At 43.9% G+C, this 17,271-nt stretch overlaps 1 long non-coding RNA gene across 4 annotated transcripts in view; it reads left to right on the forward strand.

Moving 5' to 3' along the window:
• The window catches only part of LOC110493430, a 56,655-nt gene extending 39,812 nt beyond the window's left edge, over nucleotides 1–16,843 (forward strand). For 3 of the 4 annotated variants that reach the window (XR_005037456.1, XR_005037455.1, XR_005037453.1), the window contains 2 exons: nucleotides 7,660–7,749; nucleotides 14,451–16,843. This is a non-coding gene — a long non-coding RNA (uncharacterized LOC110493430). Of the gene's footprint in view, nucleotides 1–7,405; nucleotides 7,497–7,659; nucleotides 7,750–14,450 lie in introns of all 4 variants that reach the window. The other variant, XR_005037458.1, reaches the window with a different exon arrangement.
• Nucleotides 16,844–17,271: the final 428 nt, after the last annotated feature.

The following is a 17,271-nucleotide window of genomic DNA, read 5'->3' on the forward strand; positions in this document are numbered from 1 at the left end:
TAACCCTGTTCTTACAATAGGCCTACATTTTCTCTACAGTAACTAGGTTTCAGCATATGATGTGTATTTTTACCCAAATGGTCTTTTGAGGCTCTGTGTGGTTTGACTCATGTGGCACAATGTCCTCTTACCACCACTCATACTGAAAATGAATCACCCACCAGCACCACATAACCATGAACAACCGGTGCTTTGTTTCATTTGTTAAATGGAGAAATTGTCATGTAGAATAATTCGATTTCTATTCATTAGAGATGTAGTATTATTGTGATTTGCGTCCAATATTTTTCTGCTCTGATCTCACAGATCTGAGGATGGTGGCACATCATCACAACCAAAATGCCCACCGGAAATTCAATTTCTCCAGTTAGGAAGCTAGAAATGATTTAACTGGTTCGGCCAGCCGTTATCCCTAATGACATTTAGTGCACGGTGTGTTTTTTTAAATCATGTTTTCCTGCATCTGGTTGATCAGCGGATCGGTAGGCCTAAATACAGGTCAGGCATTTTCAATCTTGCCTTGAATTATTTCTATGATATTATCTTATGTAATCCACTGTATCTATTAGGTTAGCCCCCCACCCCCCCCCCCAAAAAAAATGACATCCCATTCTGAGTTACGTATATGAAACAATGTATTATATTGACCATTACATTTGATTTATTTTAGTCATTTAGCATACTCTCTTATCTTGTTTATCTTAAGATAGCTAGGGGGGACAACCACATATCACAGTCATAGAAAGTACATTCTCCCTCAATGTACATTCTTCCTATTAGCAAAGTCAGAGCTAGTAAAATCAAATAAAAAGTTAGACATGCCGAGCTGGATAGAGCCCTATTTAGGTTTTGGCTAGCTGTTGTAAGCATTTTAAAACTTTGTCAAAGTCCTTTGCATCCATGTGACTAGTTGCTCAACTGAATTTAAGATGCAGGTTTACAGTATTTTACTTTGCAGGTTTTGTGACGATACTTAGGCCTAGGTATTAAGACTGTATTTATTTTGAGAAGAGATAGTCCTATACTGTACATACAAGCCTATATGCCCATCCGCATAGGAATATGTTGAGCTTGTAGTTTCAGCTAGCCAGATTCTATATTGCTGACAGATTGCATAAGTCAACACTGTTGTTCGTTCATGATCAGCTCCAACAAGCCCCAACTAGCTAAATGGATTCCAATTTTCAACTCTTACTATTATGACAGTTAGTTGGTAGGAGCACCAACCTTGGTACTTAGACCTGCATGTACTGACCCGTAAGTCACAAGGGAAGGACAGTATTTAACTATATGTACAGGGCCTTCAGAAGGTATTCACACCCACTGACTTTTTTCCACATTGTGTTGTGTTACAGCCTGAATTTAAAATATATTCAATTGAGATATTGTTTTGTCACTGGCCTAAACACAATACCCCATAATGTCAAAGTCTAAATATGTTAATACCATTTTTTAAAACGAATTAATTACAAATGAAAAGCTGAAATGTCCTGAGTCAATAAGTATTCAGCCCCTTTGTTATGGCAAGCCTAAATAAGTTCAGGAGTAAACATGATCTTAACAAGTCACATAATTAGTTGCATGGACTGTGTGCAATAATAGGGTTTCAAATTATTTTTGAAAGACTACCTCATCGCTGTACTCCACACATACAATTATCTGTAAGGTATTCGATGCAGTGAATTTCAAACACAGATTCAACCACAAAGACCAGGAATTGTTTTCCAATGCCTCACAAAGAAGGGCACCTATTGGTATATGGGTAAAAAAATAAAAATAATAATAAAAATAAAAAAAAACAGACATTGAATATCCCTTTGAAGTTATTAATTACACTTTGGATGGTGTGTCAATACACCCAGTCACTACAAAGATACAGGCGTACTTCCTAATTCAGTTGCCGGAGAGGAAGGAAACCGCTCAGGGATTTCACCATGAGGCCAATGGTTATTTTAAAACAGTTGTAGTTACTCCACAATACTAACCTAATTGACAGAGTGAAAAGAAGGAAGCCTGTACAGAATGAAAATATTCCAAAACACGTATCCTGTTTGCAACGAGGCACTAAAGTAATACTGCTAAAGAAATAAACTTTATGTCCTGAATTCAAAGTGTTACGTTTTGGGGCAAATCGAATACAACACATCACTGAGAACTACTCTCCATATTTTCAAGCATAGTGGTGGCTGCATCATGTTATGCGTATGCTTGTCACCATTAAGGATAAAAAGATACAGAATGGAGCGAAGCACAAGCAAAATCCTAGAGGAAAACCTGGTTCAGTCTGCTTTCCACCAGAATCTGGGAATTCACCTTTCATCAGGAAAATAACCTAAAACACAAGGCCAAATCTACACTGAAGTTGCTTACCAAGAAGACAGTGAATGTTCCTGAGTGGCTGAGTTACAGTTTTGACTTATATCTACTTGGAAATCTATGGCAAGACCTGAAAATATTTTTTTTTAGCAATGAGCTTGAAGAATTTTGAAAATAATAATTGGTAAATATTGCACAATCCAGGTGTGGAAAACTCATAGAGACTTGCCTAGAAAGACTCATAGCTGTAATCGCTGCCAAAGGTGCTTCTACAAAGTATTGACTCAGGTGTGTTTTCATTATTGGGTATTGTGTGTAGATGGATAAAAAAAACGGTAGGTGGGGGGCAGTACATCCTGTATAAACACAAACTCACTTCCTTGACAACTGCTCTGCACTGCTTAGCAAAGCGCAAGAAGTATGAATGCCCTGACTTCTGCTGAGGCCGTATCACCGTAAATGCTGCATGGCCAATGCAGGAGTCTGATTGACCACGCGCCCAGATGCACAATGCACTTCTCTCTCCAGAATGCGCTCTTTCCCAATATGTGCACATTCATCGTTTCATAACTTAATTGTGTGAACTGTTTGCGTTTGTCAATGTTGAGTAAGGACACGCAATGTTGAGTAAGGACACGCACGCATAGAAATATTCCTATAGGCTACCTGGGCTACGAGCAAATGTAGGGATAGAAATGTGCCCATTTGGGGAGCTAGTAGTACTTCTGGTTGGCTTAACGCACCACCACTAATGACCTGTGGAGCTTCTCAAAGTAACGTTTTCTTCACCTCAAACAGCAAACAAACAAAGTCTGTTTTCACATGCATTGAGAATTACAATAGTTTCTCAGTGTATTTAAAACATCTTTCCAGCTCTCTCTGTTTCGATAACTACTCAGAGTGAAAGGGTAAAATGTCATGCTCTGAAATGTCATAAAATAGGCTTCTTATCAGTGCTTGACTTGAACTGAAAAAGGTTCCGGTACTAATTTTGGGCGCTGGTACTGTTTATATTTAGGTGCAGGAGCTCCACAATACTTCTGAGCTAATATTCTATAAGGGGAACAGGAGCTCGAGCAGTGGATCATTTGAGGTGCCTGTACTCAGCTCCGGGGAGCTCCTGCCCAAGTCAACCACTGCTTGTTATCCAAGCGCAAGTAGCCTACAGCTGTGAATGTCCCGATGCGGGAAACTCTGAGGGCCCAGAATATTTTATACAATGTTGCAAGTTCGCGGGCGCAAGATTCAAACCGGACCCATTTAGTTAATAGTTGACACAATGTTTCAAGTTCCTTGCAGACTGGCCATGTGTAGCCAATGTGATTCATAGGATATTTATTTTTATCAGGATATTTTCTACCTGCAGGCTGCAATGTTTTTATTTGTTGGCTTTATTTAGGCTATTTTTTACATATTGGCAATGGTAATAGAAGTTACTTTTTAGGTTTGTATCATTTTTATTTAGATATAATTATGATTAACCACATGATGTTGATTTTGAGATATGAAGACTTTATTATAAAACATGTTTTAAAATGAACATTTGCATACGAAAACCATAACTGGCACACAGATCAGTAGAAATAGTCAGATCAATTGGAATTCCACATGAGAAAGGTTGCTGACTCCTACTGTAGCCTATTACTGGCAACTTCTGGAGAGTAATGGCAGAATATGGGAAAGTCAGCAGGAATGGGAGGAGAAAAGATGGGTCAGGTTAAGTGTTTTTTTCCCCCTTCTGGTTATCTAGATCTCTGGCGCCCTCTTCAGGCATCAAACCGTAAGCTTAAAGCATCAGACAAACTGGAATTAGTTGATTTTATTAAAACACATAGGGTGTGTCTATATATGGAGAAATGCATGTTAAAAAACAGACGACATTCGGTCTACCAATATTTTTTTTTTCGGGGACAGCCCTAGAGCTCATAAATGTATGTGTAGATGTAAAAACAACTAATGCTGTTTGTTTGTTTTTTTGTTTACAGAACCCTTTATATTTTATTTGTCATACAATTCTAGAGTTCAATTATACTCTCACATGTAAATGAATAAACTTAAATTTGGCATGTTTAAGGCTGGCCTCAGTTATAGATTGTGTTGTCTAGCTTTCCAGGTTCACAGCACTGAGGCTAAAGAAGACTAGAGTGGGTAACAGTGGACACTACAGGTCCTCTAGTCTCTGTGTAAAGCAGGATTATATGCAATACAATGGGGCCAGAGAGGGCAGAAGCAGAAATACTGTGTAGGTTTCCCCTCAGACCCCCTAGTCATGCCTTCCTCTCCTCTCCTCTCCTCTCCTCTCCTCTCCTCTCCTCTCCTCTCCTCTCCTCTCCTCTCCTCTCCTCTCCTCTCCTCTCCTCTCCTCTCCTCTCCTCTCCTCTCCTCTCCTCTCCTCTCCTCACACATGGAAGCCATTAGCCCATTACGCCGCTGACCACTGAGGATTGGGGGCCATTTTATTCTCTCTGCGTTTATCGGGATGTCATCAGGCACGTCACATGAGATTTATCCATGAAACCACACGAGCTCCGCCGAGACGCTGAGCATAGTAATAATGACATAATATTGGACTGGGGAGAGTTTGGGGGATGATGATGATTTTCCTCCTCTAACGCTAGATTCCCCAATGTAGGCCCTTTTGTCTCAACTTTGACCTGCACTCAATCAGTTTACCTCAGCAGACCAAATGAGCGACTCAAATCACCAGCTAAATAAACTTGCATTTGGGCTAGTTCCAGGCACTAGTTAGTCAAGTTTTAGATAGTTTGTAATGGGTAGTGTACCACGTCCAAAGGGCCCCTTAGTAGAGTATGCATCATTTGGAAGGATACTTGTTTTATGTACCTGCCAGGCTGAGTGATATTCCAGATAGCATTTGGGCTGAGAGCCTCTACTAGTTTTTCTTCCAGCACTCATATATTCCCTCCCTTTTTTGGCCTCAGTCGTCGCCATGGCGATTTTGTCCTAGAAAAATTGCAGACTGCAGAAGTGTAAAGTTAGAGGTAGGCTACTGGAGCAGAGTGTCAGAGGGTTTATCCAGAAATCTCCCACTTGCTATTTTATCCACTCCAATCCCTCCTTTCCTCGCCACCATTTTCTCAAACTAAAGACTGCCAGTAGGAGGAGATTGTTAAGCTTTTAGTTGTGTGTTAGATTTAGTACTTTTAGTCAGTGAATGTATCTGAAAATGTGGTGTGTTAGATTTAGTACTGTTAGTCAGTGAATGTATCTGAACATGTGGTGTGTTAGATTTAGTACTGTTAGTCAGTGAATGTATCTGCACATGTGGTGTGTTAGATTTAGTACTGTTAGTCAGTGAATGTATCTGCACATGTGGTGTGTTAGATTTAGTACTGTTAGTCAGTGAATGTATCTGCACATGTGGTGTGTTAGATGTAGTACTGTTAGTCAGTGAATGTATCTGAACATGTTATATCTTGATTACATGGTTGTAACCATTTCTTGGATGGTGATATTGTTACATTTACGTCATTAATTGCAACAACAACAAAACATTTAAAGTGAAGGTTATTGTGGAAATGCATGTAGTCGTAGAACAAGTGAATACCCTCACACTGTCAAGGCCAAGAAAATGAATATTTGGACCTACAGTACTCTTACTTGGAGCTTGGAGAATACAATTAAAGTAGTTTGTTGCTGGCTGTTAACAGTTGGGCATCTTTGCAAAGCCTTTATAGCTCAAATGGTTGCATTTTACTATGCCATCCTACAGTGTGTCTTGGTTCACCCACACATCACAGAGACTGTATGTCCCCTGCCCTCTGCAGTCTGCACCTTCTTCTTCAAGCCTTTTGACTTGTCAACACAGTACAGTTCCACTGCCTCTGCTCCGTCGTCACAGGAGTCGGGTTACTCACAGCAGGGCCATAAACATGCACGGGCATAGGGCCATCTTGCCCTACTGTAATTACAAACATTAGAAACAATATATAAAAGACCCCTGGCTGCCTCTGCAAGGCTACATACTGCAGCTGCAATTAATGTCCTTGTGCAGAATTATCACCCTTCAGCAGCACGGCTAAGTGGAGGCTGGTAATTGGTGGTCCTCTCCTCCAGTCCAATAGGAACAGCCCTTTACTTCTCTCCTTCTCTCTGTGCTTTGTTGAGCATTGACTAATGACGATAACTAACTACCCCCGTCTTCCGTCCTTTTCACCTCCACACACTCGCCATCACATGGGAGATCTGTAGGCACACACACACACACACACACACACACACGCACGCACGCACGCACACACACACACACACACACACACACACGCACACACGCACACACACACACACACACACACACAAGCCCCCCCCCCCCCCCCCATCCATTAAGACAAGTCAACAGTTTTTCCATAACATTCCATAAACTCCCTTTAAGGAGTTCATAGGTCAACTTGTGCTACAGAGAGAGATAGCAAATCCTCCTTGTTCAAAGTCTAGCTGTTCCACAAGGTCTTAGACCAAAGGACAATATATTTTCATGCGTCCTTGACTTGACAAAATTCAAATGGCACGTTTTTTTTGCATTCTTGACAACGTTCAACATCCTTGTACTTTTACGGGAAAAGATGTAGCATGATAATACAAAATGTACATTTACGTTTAAATTCTTCTTTCGCTCTGCAAAATAAAAGAGGCCCATGATTTTGTCAGGTAATTTACCTTCATGGTTAGAACGGTCTCCATTACGGCGGCAAGCCTGGAAACTTTTGTATACCGTGTTGGTCCGAGTATTTAAATGTACATGTCTATGTAATATGGAATATTATTAGCGCTGTGTCTAGGTAAAGAAAGAAGCACTTCCTCATTATTGAATCTTTATTTAAACGATGTTGGCTGCCCTTCCCTTCTTAATACACTACCACAATCAGTGTAACTTCTACATTTCAAACAAAAAATATATATAATCTGTGATTCCAACCCTTGCAGCCACCTTACACTCTGAGCTATTTCACCAGGCCTTATAAGGCATTTGATATAGGTCATTTGTTGAGCAAAAGGTTGTTGTGTTGTTGGTGTTGTGGTTGCTAGGATTTTTGTTGGTGCCGATTAATGTTTTGGTGTGTGTGTTCAGTGTTCAGCAGAGGGAGCAGAGAGATTGTGGTGTGGTACATCCTCCACTAATGAGTTTCCTTGCCCAAGTCAGACTGTGGGGAGAATATGGGGTGAGCTCATTAGTCAGCAGACTACAGAGACTGGATCTATCTATCTCTCTCTTCTTCCTCACTCTCGCTGTTTCTCTCCCTCTCCCTCTTGCTCTCTCTCTCTCTCTCTCTCTCTCTCTCTCTCTCTCTCTCTCTCTCTCTCTCTCTCTCTCTCTCTCTCTAGGCTGCATGACTGACTCAGACCTTGGCCGATGGCACGGGACTTTTGGCCAATCAGAGAACCCCATGGTCAGACAGACGGACAGCCCTAGCAGTAAGTAACTTATTGTAAGCTATTTTATAATACAATTTGTAATATATCATATTGTATAGATTTGGATTTGTTTTGTATTTATGACTGCCTCATCTTAATTTGAAATAGCAATTACCAAGTGCAGGTGGCTAAAACACACACACACACACACACACACACACACACACACACACACACACACACACACACACACACACACACACACACACACACACACCACACCACACCGTACCTAATCTTCAGAATCCATTGGGGCATAAAAAGTTCTATGTCTAGCCAACCACCGCTATCTCTCTTCTGTGCCTGAAACCGTTACAAAATGGTGTCCGCTCTCTGCCTTCAGCTCCCTCCAGCCCCCTGCAGCTCTCCCATCCATTTTGTGTGTCTCTGCCAAAGTAGTCAGGTAGCAGGATGAGAGGAGAGAAAGAGAGAGAGAGAGAGAGAGAGAGAGAGAGAGAGAGAGAGAGAGAGAGAGAGAGAGGAGTTGTCCAGAGAGAGAGTAAAAGTGAAGGGATGGGGTAGGCTAGATGGAGGTATCCAGAGGATATTGGGGGGAGAGAGGTATGTTAATGTACAGTGACAGGAAGGAATACATAATCTGCTCTTTTCTTATTTGGAGGTTTAATTGTTGCCGACTGACTGACTGACTGACTGACTGACTGACTGACTGACTGACATACAAAAGCAGCCTTGAAGACAGCACCGCTGGACCCTTCCCAGCTCCTCTTCTCAAAGAGCTGACCTTGGGCAGACGCCATAAACTGTGTTTTTCCATTGGCCCAAAATGTGATGCTGGCAAGGCCTGCAGCTGCACAAACCCCGTCCCCCCACCCCAGCCCCCTCCGTGCCCCGCCCTGGCTCGACTCCCCCAGCAAGTCTGTGCCTGGCCTGACCCGTAACACAACCTGCCTGGCCTGCTTATGGTGCAGAAGAGCCGGGGCCGCCCGAGCTCTATCCAATGCCCCTACCATTTCCCCAGCCCTAGCTCCAACCTCATCCCCAGTTCCAGCCCCATGCCCCATCCTCAGCCAAGCCCCCAGCCCCAGCTCCAACCCTGACCCCAACCTCAGACCCACGCTAAGCCCCAAGCCTCCAATCCTTAGCCAGTACTGCCCGCGGCTCTGGAATTCTGCGCATGCCAGGCATTCGATTAGACAGACATAATAGGGTATAGATCCCATGCTGCCTGGCCATACTACCACGGCTATATGGACAAGGGACAAGGCTTCAAAGACCCATGGTGTTTAGCTATGCTAAGCTAACTGTGCATCATTCCTTTATTAGCAATGTTAGCAAACTCAAATATTGCCCCCTTTTAGCCTATAGCCTATAGGCTACCAGTAGACCCACATAGACTCAACAGAAGCCTACGTTAGGCTGTAGAACACTGTTCTGACAGTCAACACCCCCATAGCTCAGTTCTTTCATCCTCTCTCTCTCTCTCTCTCTCTCCCCCCCCCCCCCCCCCCCCCCCTCTCTCTCTCTCTCTCTCTCTCTCTCTCTCTCTCTCTCTCTCTCTCTCTCTCTCTCTCTCTCTCTCTCTCTCTCTCTCTCTCTCTCCCCCCCCCCTCTCTCTCTCTCTCTCTCGCTCTTTAATATCCTTCCTCTAATCTGCCCATGTGCTCCAGTATGGCACAGAACAGCCTACATATTGCATTTGTGGTGATGAATTATAAATGATATTGCATAACCGTTCCCGTTATAACCTTATCTGTGAATCATCTACCCAGAGACATGCAAGCATGGATACATTTCCCCGTGCTTGCAGTCTAGACCGGACCTTGTGGAAATGATACTGTGAAGTTGCCTGGCCTCTGGTGGGCCTGCGTTTGTTTATGGTTACACACAAAGCAGATGGCCGCATATCTCACACTAACACTCACTGACACTGCCACAAGCACACACACACTCACCCACGCACACACTCACACTCTCGCACACTCACACGCCTGAGGAACAATCGAGTTGGACTCGTGAGCTATTTATTTGATCTCTGATCTCTCTTTCTATTCTCCCGTTATCAATGGGTTTTATGATTGTCCCATGTGACTCATGAGGATACTTAACCTGAGTAGCTAGCTAGCATTGACAACAGTGGTTTACATGGCAGACCTGATCCTGCCAAGGGCTCAAATGGTAAAATACAGCAGCTAACTGTAGCTAACTGTATGTAAGCTAACTGTATGTCGGCTATAGTTAACATTAGCTATTTGTAGCTAACAGTACAATAGATAACTAACTGTACAGTAGTAGCTAGCTGTATCCTAGCTAAATGTACAGTAGCTAACCATCCTAGCTGCTAACCTGTTCATCAAAGTTACTGTTTATACTGTAGCCCCCTGTCCTCCCACTCTCTCAGCCAGTTCAGAGGAGAGGAGAGGTATGTGTCCCACCCTCTATTAATAGACCCTACGACAGATGGAGCTCTGTGTAGGCAGGGCACTACGCGGCAGGCGCAAGTCTCGTCAGATGGCCAGGCGCTGGGGTACCGTCAGATCGAGGGGTGCAGGGGGGACAGCCAGAGTGGAGGGTTGGACGTGTCAGAACTGTTGATTTGTCTTAATGGACCCTCCGGGTCACCAGGAAGATGTATGGCTCCATCAGTGCTTCTGTTAGCATGGTGGCTCGTGGGTATTAGTGGGACTATGGTCATTACTGAGACGAAGGACAAAGGGGCGATAAGACCTGAGGAGTGAATAGAACAGGAGCCATAAAGCAGGTGGGCAGAAGAGTATTTTGGGTCATATTGCTGATCACACAGTCCCTGTACAATAGTGAGCCTGGAGGCTACAGTTATGGCTGGCCTTTCTGGATTATTTTTGAAAGAGGACCAAATGCCATGTTTCTCTGTGCTATAGAATTGGGAAAATCACATTTCTATCACGTGTGTGTGTGTGTGTGTGTGTGTGTGTGTGTGTGTGTGTGTGTGTGTGTGTGTGTGTGTGTGTGTGTGTGTGTGTGTGTGTGTGTGTGTGTGTGTGTGTGTGTGTGTGTGTGTGTGTGTGTGTGTGTGTGTGTGTTTTACTATAAAATTCAGAGAAGTGGGGACATTTAGCCTGTCCCCACTTGTAAAAAAAGCTATTTTAGGTGTTAGGTTTATGGTTAGGCATTAGGTTTAGGGTTGGGATAAGGGTTAGGGTTGAGTGTGTGTGTGTGTGTGTGTGTGTGTGTGTGTGTGTGTGTGTGTGTGTGTGTGTGTGTGTGTCTGTCTGTCTGTCTGTCTGTCTGTCTGTCTGTCTGTCTGTCTGTCTGTCTGTCTGTCTGTCTGTCTGTCTGTCTGTCTGTCTGTCTGATGAGAAACAGCTGGTGGGTAAAGCTCCCTGCTCCGGGTGACCAATGCTGCATGCCTTGTCACTGCGATGACTGAGGCCATTTTTCTTCTCTAAAGATGAGGTTGGTGCTAGGTCAGCTAATGTTGATTAATGCTGCTTCCATACAGGCCATGTTAACGAGGATTTGCTATGTGCTAGATTATCACAAGATATTTTCTAATCAGACAGACACACATGCACAGGTGAATATCACTCCATAGACAGTCAACATGCACAGGTGAATATCACTCCATAGACAGTCAACATGCACAGCTGAATATCACTCCATAGACAGTCAACATGCACAGGTGAATATCACTCCATAGACAGTCAACATGCACAGCTGAATATCACTCCATAGACAGTCAACATGCACAGCTGAATATCACTCCATAGACAGTCAACATGCACAGCTGAATATCACTCCATAGACAGTCAACATGCACAGCTGAATATCACTCCATAGACAGTCAACATGCACAGCTGAATATCACTCCATAGACAGTCAACATGCACAGCTGAATATCACTCCATAGACAGTCAACATGCACAGCTGAATACCACTCCATAGACAGTCAACATGCACAGCTGAATATCACTCCATAGACAGTCAACATGCACAGCTGAATATCACTCCATAGACAGTCAACATGCACAGCTGAATATCACTCCATAGACAGTCAACATGCACAGCTGAATATCACTCCATAGACAGTCAACATGCACAGCTGAATATCACTCCATAGACAGTCAACATGCACAGGTGAATATCACTCCATAGACAGTCAACATGCACAGGTGAATATCACTCCATAGACAGTCAACATGCACAGCTGAATATCACTCCATAGACAGTCAACATGCACAGCTGAATATCACTCCATAGACAGTCAACATGCACAGGTGAATATCACTCCATAGACAGTCAACATGCACAGGTGAATATCACTCCATAGACAGTCAACATGCACAGCTGAATATCACTCCATAGACAGTCAACATGCACAGCTGAATATCACTCCATAGACAGTCAACATGCACAGCTGAATATCACTCCATAGACAGTCAACATGCACAGCTGAATATCACTCCACAGACAGTCAACATGCACAGCTTAATATCACTCCATAGACAGTCTTCATGCACAGCGTACACACCAGGACACCTCTCGAGGCCCATATCAGTACCAGAGGTTATAGGGAGGTCAGCTTGTCTGACTTTGACCAGAAACCCCCATGTGTAACTGGACCTGGTCTGCCAACCTGCTCCCTGCGCTATGCGTCTCCCTCTCTAAACCTGGTATGAATAGATGTCCATGCCTGCTCCCTCCGTTAACCCAGGGGGCTAAGAAGCCATGCTTCCCTTTTTAAACGCTCTGACGTGTCTGTCTGGATTCCTCCTGTCTGCACCTGGCTACCTCTCTGGGCTACACACACACACACACACACACACACACACACACACACACACACACACACACACACCGGTCTACAGAAGCTCTGACAGGGGGAATGCAGAGAGGGGTGTACGTTTGAGGAGAGGGTGTGTGTGTGTGTGTGCATGTGTGTAGGGAGGTACTGTGTACAGTATGGAGGGCAGGAAGGTTGGTTTGGTTAAGGTTAACTATATAACTATAAGAAATCTAAGATGTGTCAAATAAATGATATCCAGCTCAGGCCTCTAGCTATGCATTTGGTTTGCTAACTTGCTAAGTGGTTAGATGTCCGGATCAAGCTTCTTGGTTACAGCAGAGACATTCAATCCTCTCCTGGATCAAGAGCCCTGTTGCCTTAATAGTTTTGTGCAGGTTTCTTTTTTTTACAAAATAGCGCCCCTTGTTTGCACATTAGGTAATACCTTATATATATGGTATATATGTATATATGGTATATATATTCTGTACCAGTATGGTACAGAAACGGTATGATGGTATGAAAATCTGAACCCTAGTGCGGGCGTGTGTGTGGATATGTGTGTGTTTGCGTCTCACTGGATGTTCTCAGCTGGTTCATGTTCAAAGGAATTCCTTTACCAGCATAGTGTCAACTATGGATCATAACTCTACAGCCGTCTGCCATATTAGATAGTGTCCAATCAGCAAGCTAAGGTCAAGTGTTTTTACCTTGTGAACCCAAACCGCTCCTTTCCAGTAAACATGTATTAAAGTGTGTGTGTCCATGTGTGTGTTTGTACCTAGAAGCCAAGCCTCCAGTGATCCACTTACCAGAACAGTAAGCAAAGCTATGTTTAATAATGCAGGCAACAGAATCCTCCTTACTACTGAGCCGACAATGGGCCTCTCAAGACTCTCTGCACTGTCCTCTCCTGCTCCTAGGGGATATAGTAGCAGAGGAGCACTATCCAATGTGATTGAATGACTTGACAGCAGGCCCTGTGAAGTGAATCAGAGAATGTATGTGCGTACTTGGGTGCATACTTCTGCATCAACACACCAATTTCATTTTATTTTCATTTCACCGGGCACTTGATTGAGGGAAAAACTCATTTACAATGACCTTGTTCTTACATTTTGTAAGAAGCCAAATATCAAGTTTAAGTTTTCCCCTTTCTACAAGTAATAGATTTTTCTTCTTAGGTCCTTTCAGATGCTGCTACCTGACAAGCTGCTTAGAGACTGATGGAGAGAGGAGGAGGAGGGAGGGAGCGATAGGCCAGTGTCCCCCCCCCCCCCTCTCTCTCTCTCTCTCGCTCTGGCTCTCTCTCTACCTCTCTCTCAATCTCTCTCTCTCTCTCTGTCTCTCTCTGTCTCTCTCTCTCACTCCTACTCTCTGTCTCTCTCTCTCCTACTCTCTCTCTATCTCTGTCTCTCTCTCTCACTCCTACTCTCTGTCTCTGTCTCTCTCTCTCCTACTCTCTCTCTCTCTCTCTCTCTCTCTCTCTCACTCCTACTCTGTCTCTCTGTCTCTCTCTCTCTCCTACTCTCTCTCGCTCTGTCTCTCTCTCTATCTCTGTCTCTCTCTCCCCCTCTCTCTCTCTCCCCCTCTCTCTCTGTCTCTCTCTCTATCTCTGTCTCTCTGTCTCTCTCCCTCTCTCTCTCTGTGATTGTGTGTTTATGCTTCAATCCTAACCATTGTTCTGTGTCTTCTAAGGTATGTTGAAGCTGTCTTCTTCTGGTACAGGACCACACATGCCCCCTTGGTGACCGACTGCCTTTGCCCCGAACTACTTTCAGTAACCATCTCTGTCTGTCTCTCCACAGTGTCTCCTGACCCCTCCTGTCTCCGCCTCCAGTATTTATACTGCAGTAGTTTATGTGTCAGTTTGTTAAATCTGGAGTACTTCTCCTGTCTTATCCGGTGTCCTGTGTGAATTTAAGTGTGCTCTCTCTAATTCTCTCCTTGATTCTCTATTTCTTTCTCTTTCTCGGAGGACCTGAGCCCTAGGACCATGCCTCAGGACTACCTGGCATGATGACTCCTTGCTGTCCGCAGTCCACCTGGCCGTGCTGCTGCTCCAGTTTCAACTGTTCTGCCTGTGATTATTATTATTTGACCATGCTGGTCATTTATGAACATTTGAACATCTTGGCCATGTTCTGTTATAATCTCCACCCGGCACAGCCAGAAGAGGACTGGCCACCCCTCATAGCCTGGTTCCTCTCTAGGTTTCTTCCTAGGTTTTGGCCTTTCTAGGGAGTTTTTCCTAGCCCACCGTGCTTCTACACCTGCATTGCTTGCTGTTTGGGGTTTTAGGCTGGGTTTCTGTGCAGCACTTTGAGATATCAGCTGATGTACGAAGGGCTTTATAAATACATTTGATTTGATTTGATTTGGACTTAACATCTGTCCTGTCCAAAAATAAATCGAGAAATTACAATAGTGGATCCAAACTCTCATCTCCTTTTCAAAAAAATGAAAACAAGTTGTCTTCCTGACCTGGTTGACTGGGACTAAGGTACTGGAGTACCAGTGTAGGCCGCCGGGTCTGTGATGGTCCTTTGGGGTGAGGTAGTAGGTTGTATAGTTTTAGGGTCATACCCTTCCTGTCAGATAACTATACAACTTACTGTCTTTCCTGAAGTGGCTGTAATATCATCCATCATCTCTGCAGCGCGCCCGCCACCCGGACCTCGATGGGAATATGTACTATGAACCAATTCAAGATGATAACATGCTTGTAATGTCATTCATATGCATCATTTGGTTCTGTTTTGGTATGGCTCTTTGTTCATTTCAATACTTTTGTTTGTATGATGTATTTATTATTTTGCCCCATGAAAGTGATCTGCCTCTCTGATGTTCGCACAGGGTGAGGTAGTAGGTTGTGTGGTTTCAGGGTAGTGATTTTGCCCCATGAAAGTGATCTGCCTCTCTGATGTTCGCACAGGGTGAGGTAGTAGGTTGTGTGGTTTCAGGGTAGTGATTTTGCCCCATGAAAGTGATCTGCCTCTCTGATGTTCGCACAGGGTGAGGTAGTAGGTTGTGTGGTTTCAGGGTAGTGATTTTGCCCCATGAAAGTGATCTGCCTCTCTGATGTTCGCACAGGGTGAGGTAGTAGGTTGTGTGGTTTCAGGGTAGTGATTTTGCCCCATGAAAGGGATCTGCCTCTCTGATGTTCTTCACAGGGTGAGGTAGTAGGTTGTGTGGTTTCAGGGTAGTGATTTTGCCCCATGAAAGGGATCTGCCTCTCTGATGTTCGCACAGGGTGAGGTAGTAGGTTGTGTGGTTTCAGGGTAGTGATTTTGCCCCATGAAAGGGATCTGCCTCTCTGATGTTCGCACAGGGTGAGGTAGTAGGTTGTGTGGTTTCAGGGTAGTGATTTTGCCCCATGAAAGGGATCTGCCTCTCTGATGTCCGCACGGGGAGAGGTAGTAGGTTGTGTGGTTTCAGGGTAGTGATTTTGCCCCATGAAAGGGATCTGCCTCTCTGATGTCCGCACGGGGTGAGGTAGTAGGTTGTGTGGTTTCAGGGTAGTGATTTTGCCCCATGAAAGGGATCTGCCTCTCTGATGTCCGCACGGGGTGAGGTAGTAGGTTGTGTGGTTTCAGGGTAGTGATTTTGCCCCATGAAAGGGATCTGCCTCTCTGATGTCCGCACGGGGTGAGGTAGTAGGTTGTGTGGTTTCAGGGTAGTGATTTTGCCCCATCAGGAGATAACTATACAACTTACTGCCTTCCCTGAAGGGCAGCAACACCACACCAGACAACTGCAGAGGGCGCTGTTGGCACCACGTGATAATCAAGCATTGGAACGAGGTCATCTAGCTTTTGATCAGCTACAGAGGTGACTGCAGCGTCTCAGGTAAAGTCTACTGACAATCTAGTATTACGATGTAGCTACCATGTTATTTGATCACTTTGAAATAGTATTTATTCAAATAAGCAATAAAAAAGTATTCTTTGATAAATGTCAACTGTCTGTACTTGGTCTTTCATTTTGCTCTGTTTAGATTTAAGAATCATATGAAACTCCTCAGCAGATGATAGACAGTACTCTAGCTCCCTAGTCCTAGCCAACAACGCAGAGAGATAGAGAGAAGACGGAGTGTGTTTGCCAGTCAGTATCGGGCCAATATGGGTTTCAGACGTGCCTTACTGTCTAGGACTGCAGTCTGTCTGCTGTATCTCATAGCAAGGACAGATAGATTTATTGCCCTGGCTGGTCCAGGCCTGGTTCAGGTTCACACCGGGACCTTTACCTTGGTGCCTGGCCTTGAGCAGTTCACAGGCAGATAGCTGTAACTCTTTCTTTGGTCTCATGGGTGGAATGTTATTAATCTATTTCATGATTAATAAAGATTATACCTTTTTTAAACATCTCAAATGTGGTGTTTCTATGTCAAACAGTTTTGTTCCATTTCAGTCTTGTGTGATATATATATAGGGATGTGAACTCAAAATGAAATAAATATCAAGTCTATGTCTGACATGGTATAGGTGCCTTCGTTTACTAAGCTCATAACCACGTGTGTCTGGTGTTTCAAAGTAGATTTGTTTAAGACTACTAAGAATCACTGTGACCCTGATTTAGCCCAGTGCAGTAAAAAAAATTGAACTGGGTGCCCGCTTCAGCAAAGCTCATCACAGCTCCTTGATACAGTATCTGGAAAAAAGCATACGAGTTAAGTATAATTTACCTCAACAAATAGGACAATGCAACTGCACTCCATACAGATTTTTTAAATCTCTCACGCCAAGAATTTGGCCCTGGGTACATGTACATCAGCCACATTTTCCATTTATATTGATTAT

The sequence above is a fragment of the Oncorhynchus mykiss genome, chromosome 2 (genome assembly GCF_013265735.2).
Source record: "Oncorhynchus mykiss isolate Arlee chromosome 2, USDA_OmykA_1.1, whole genome shotgun sequence".
Taxonomy (NCBI): Eukaryota; Metazoa; Chordata; class Actinopteri; order Salmoniformes; family Salmonidae; genus Oncorhynchus; species Oncorhynchus mykiss.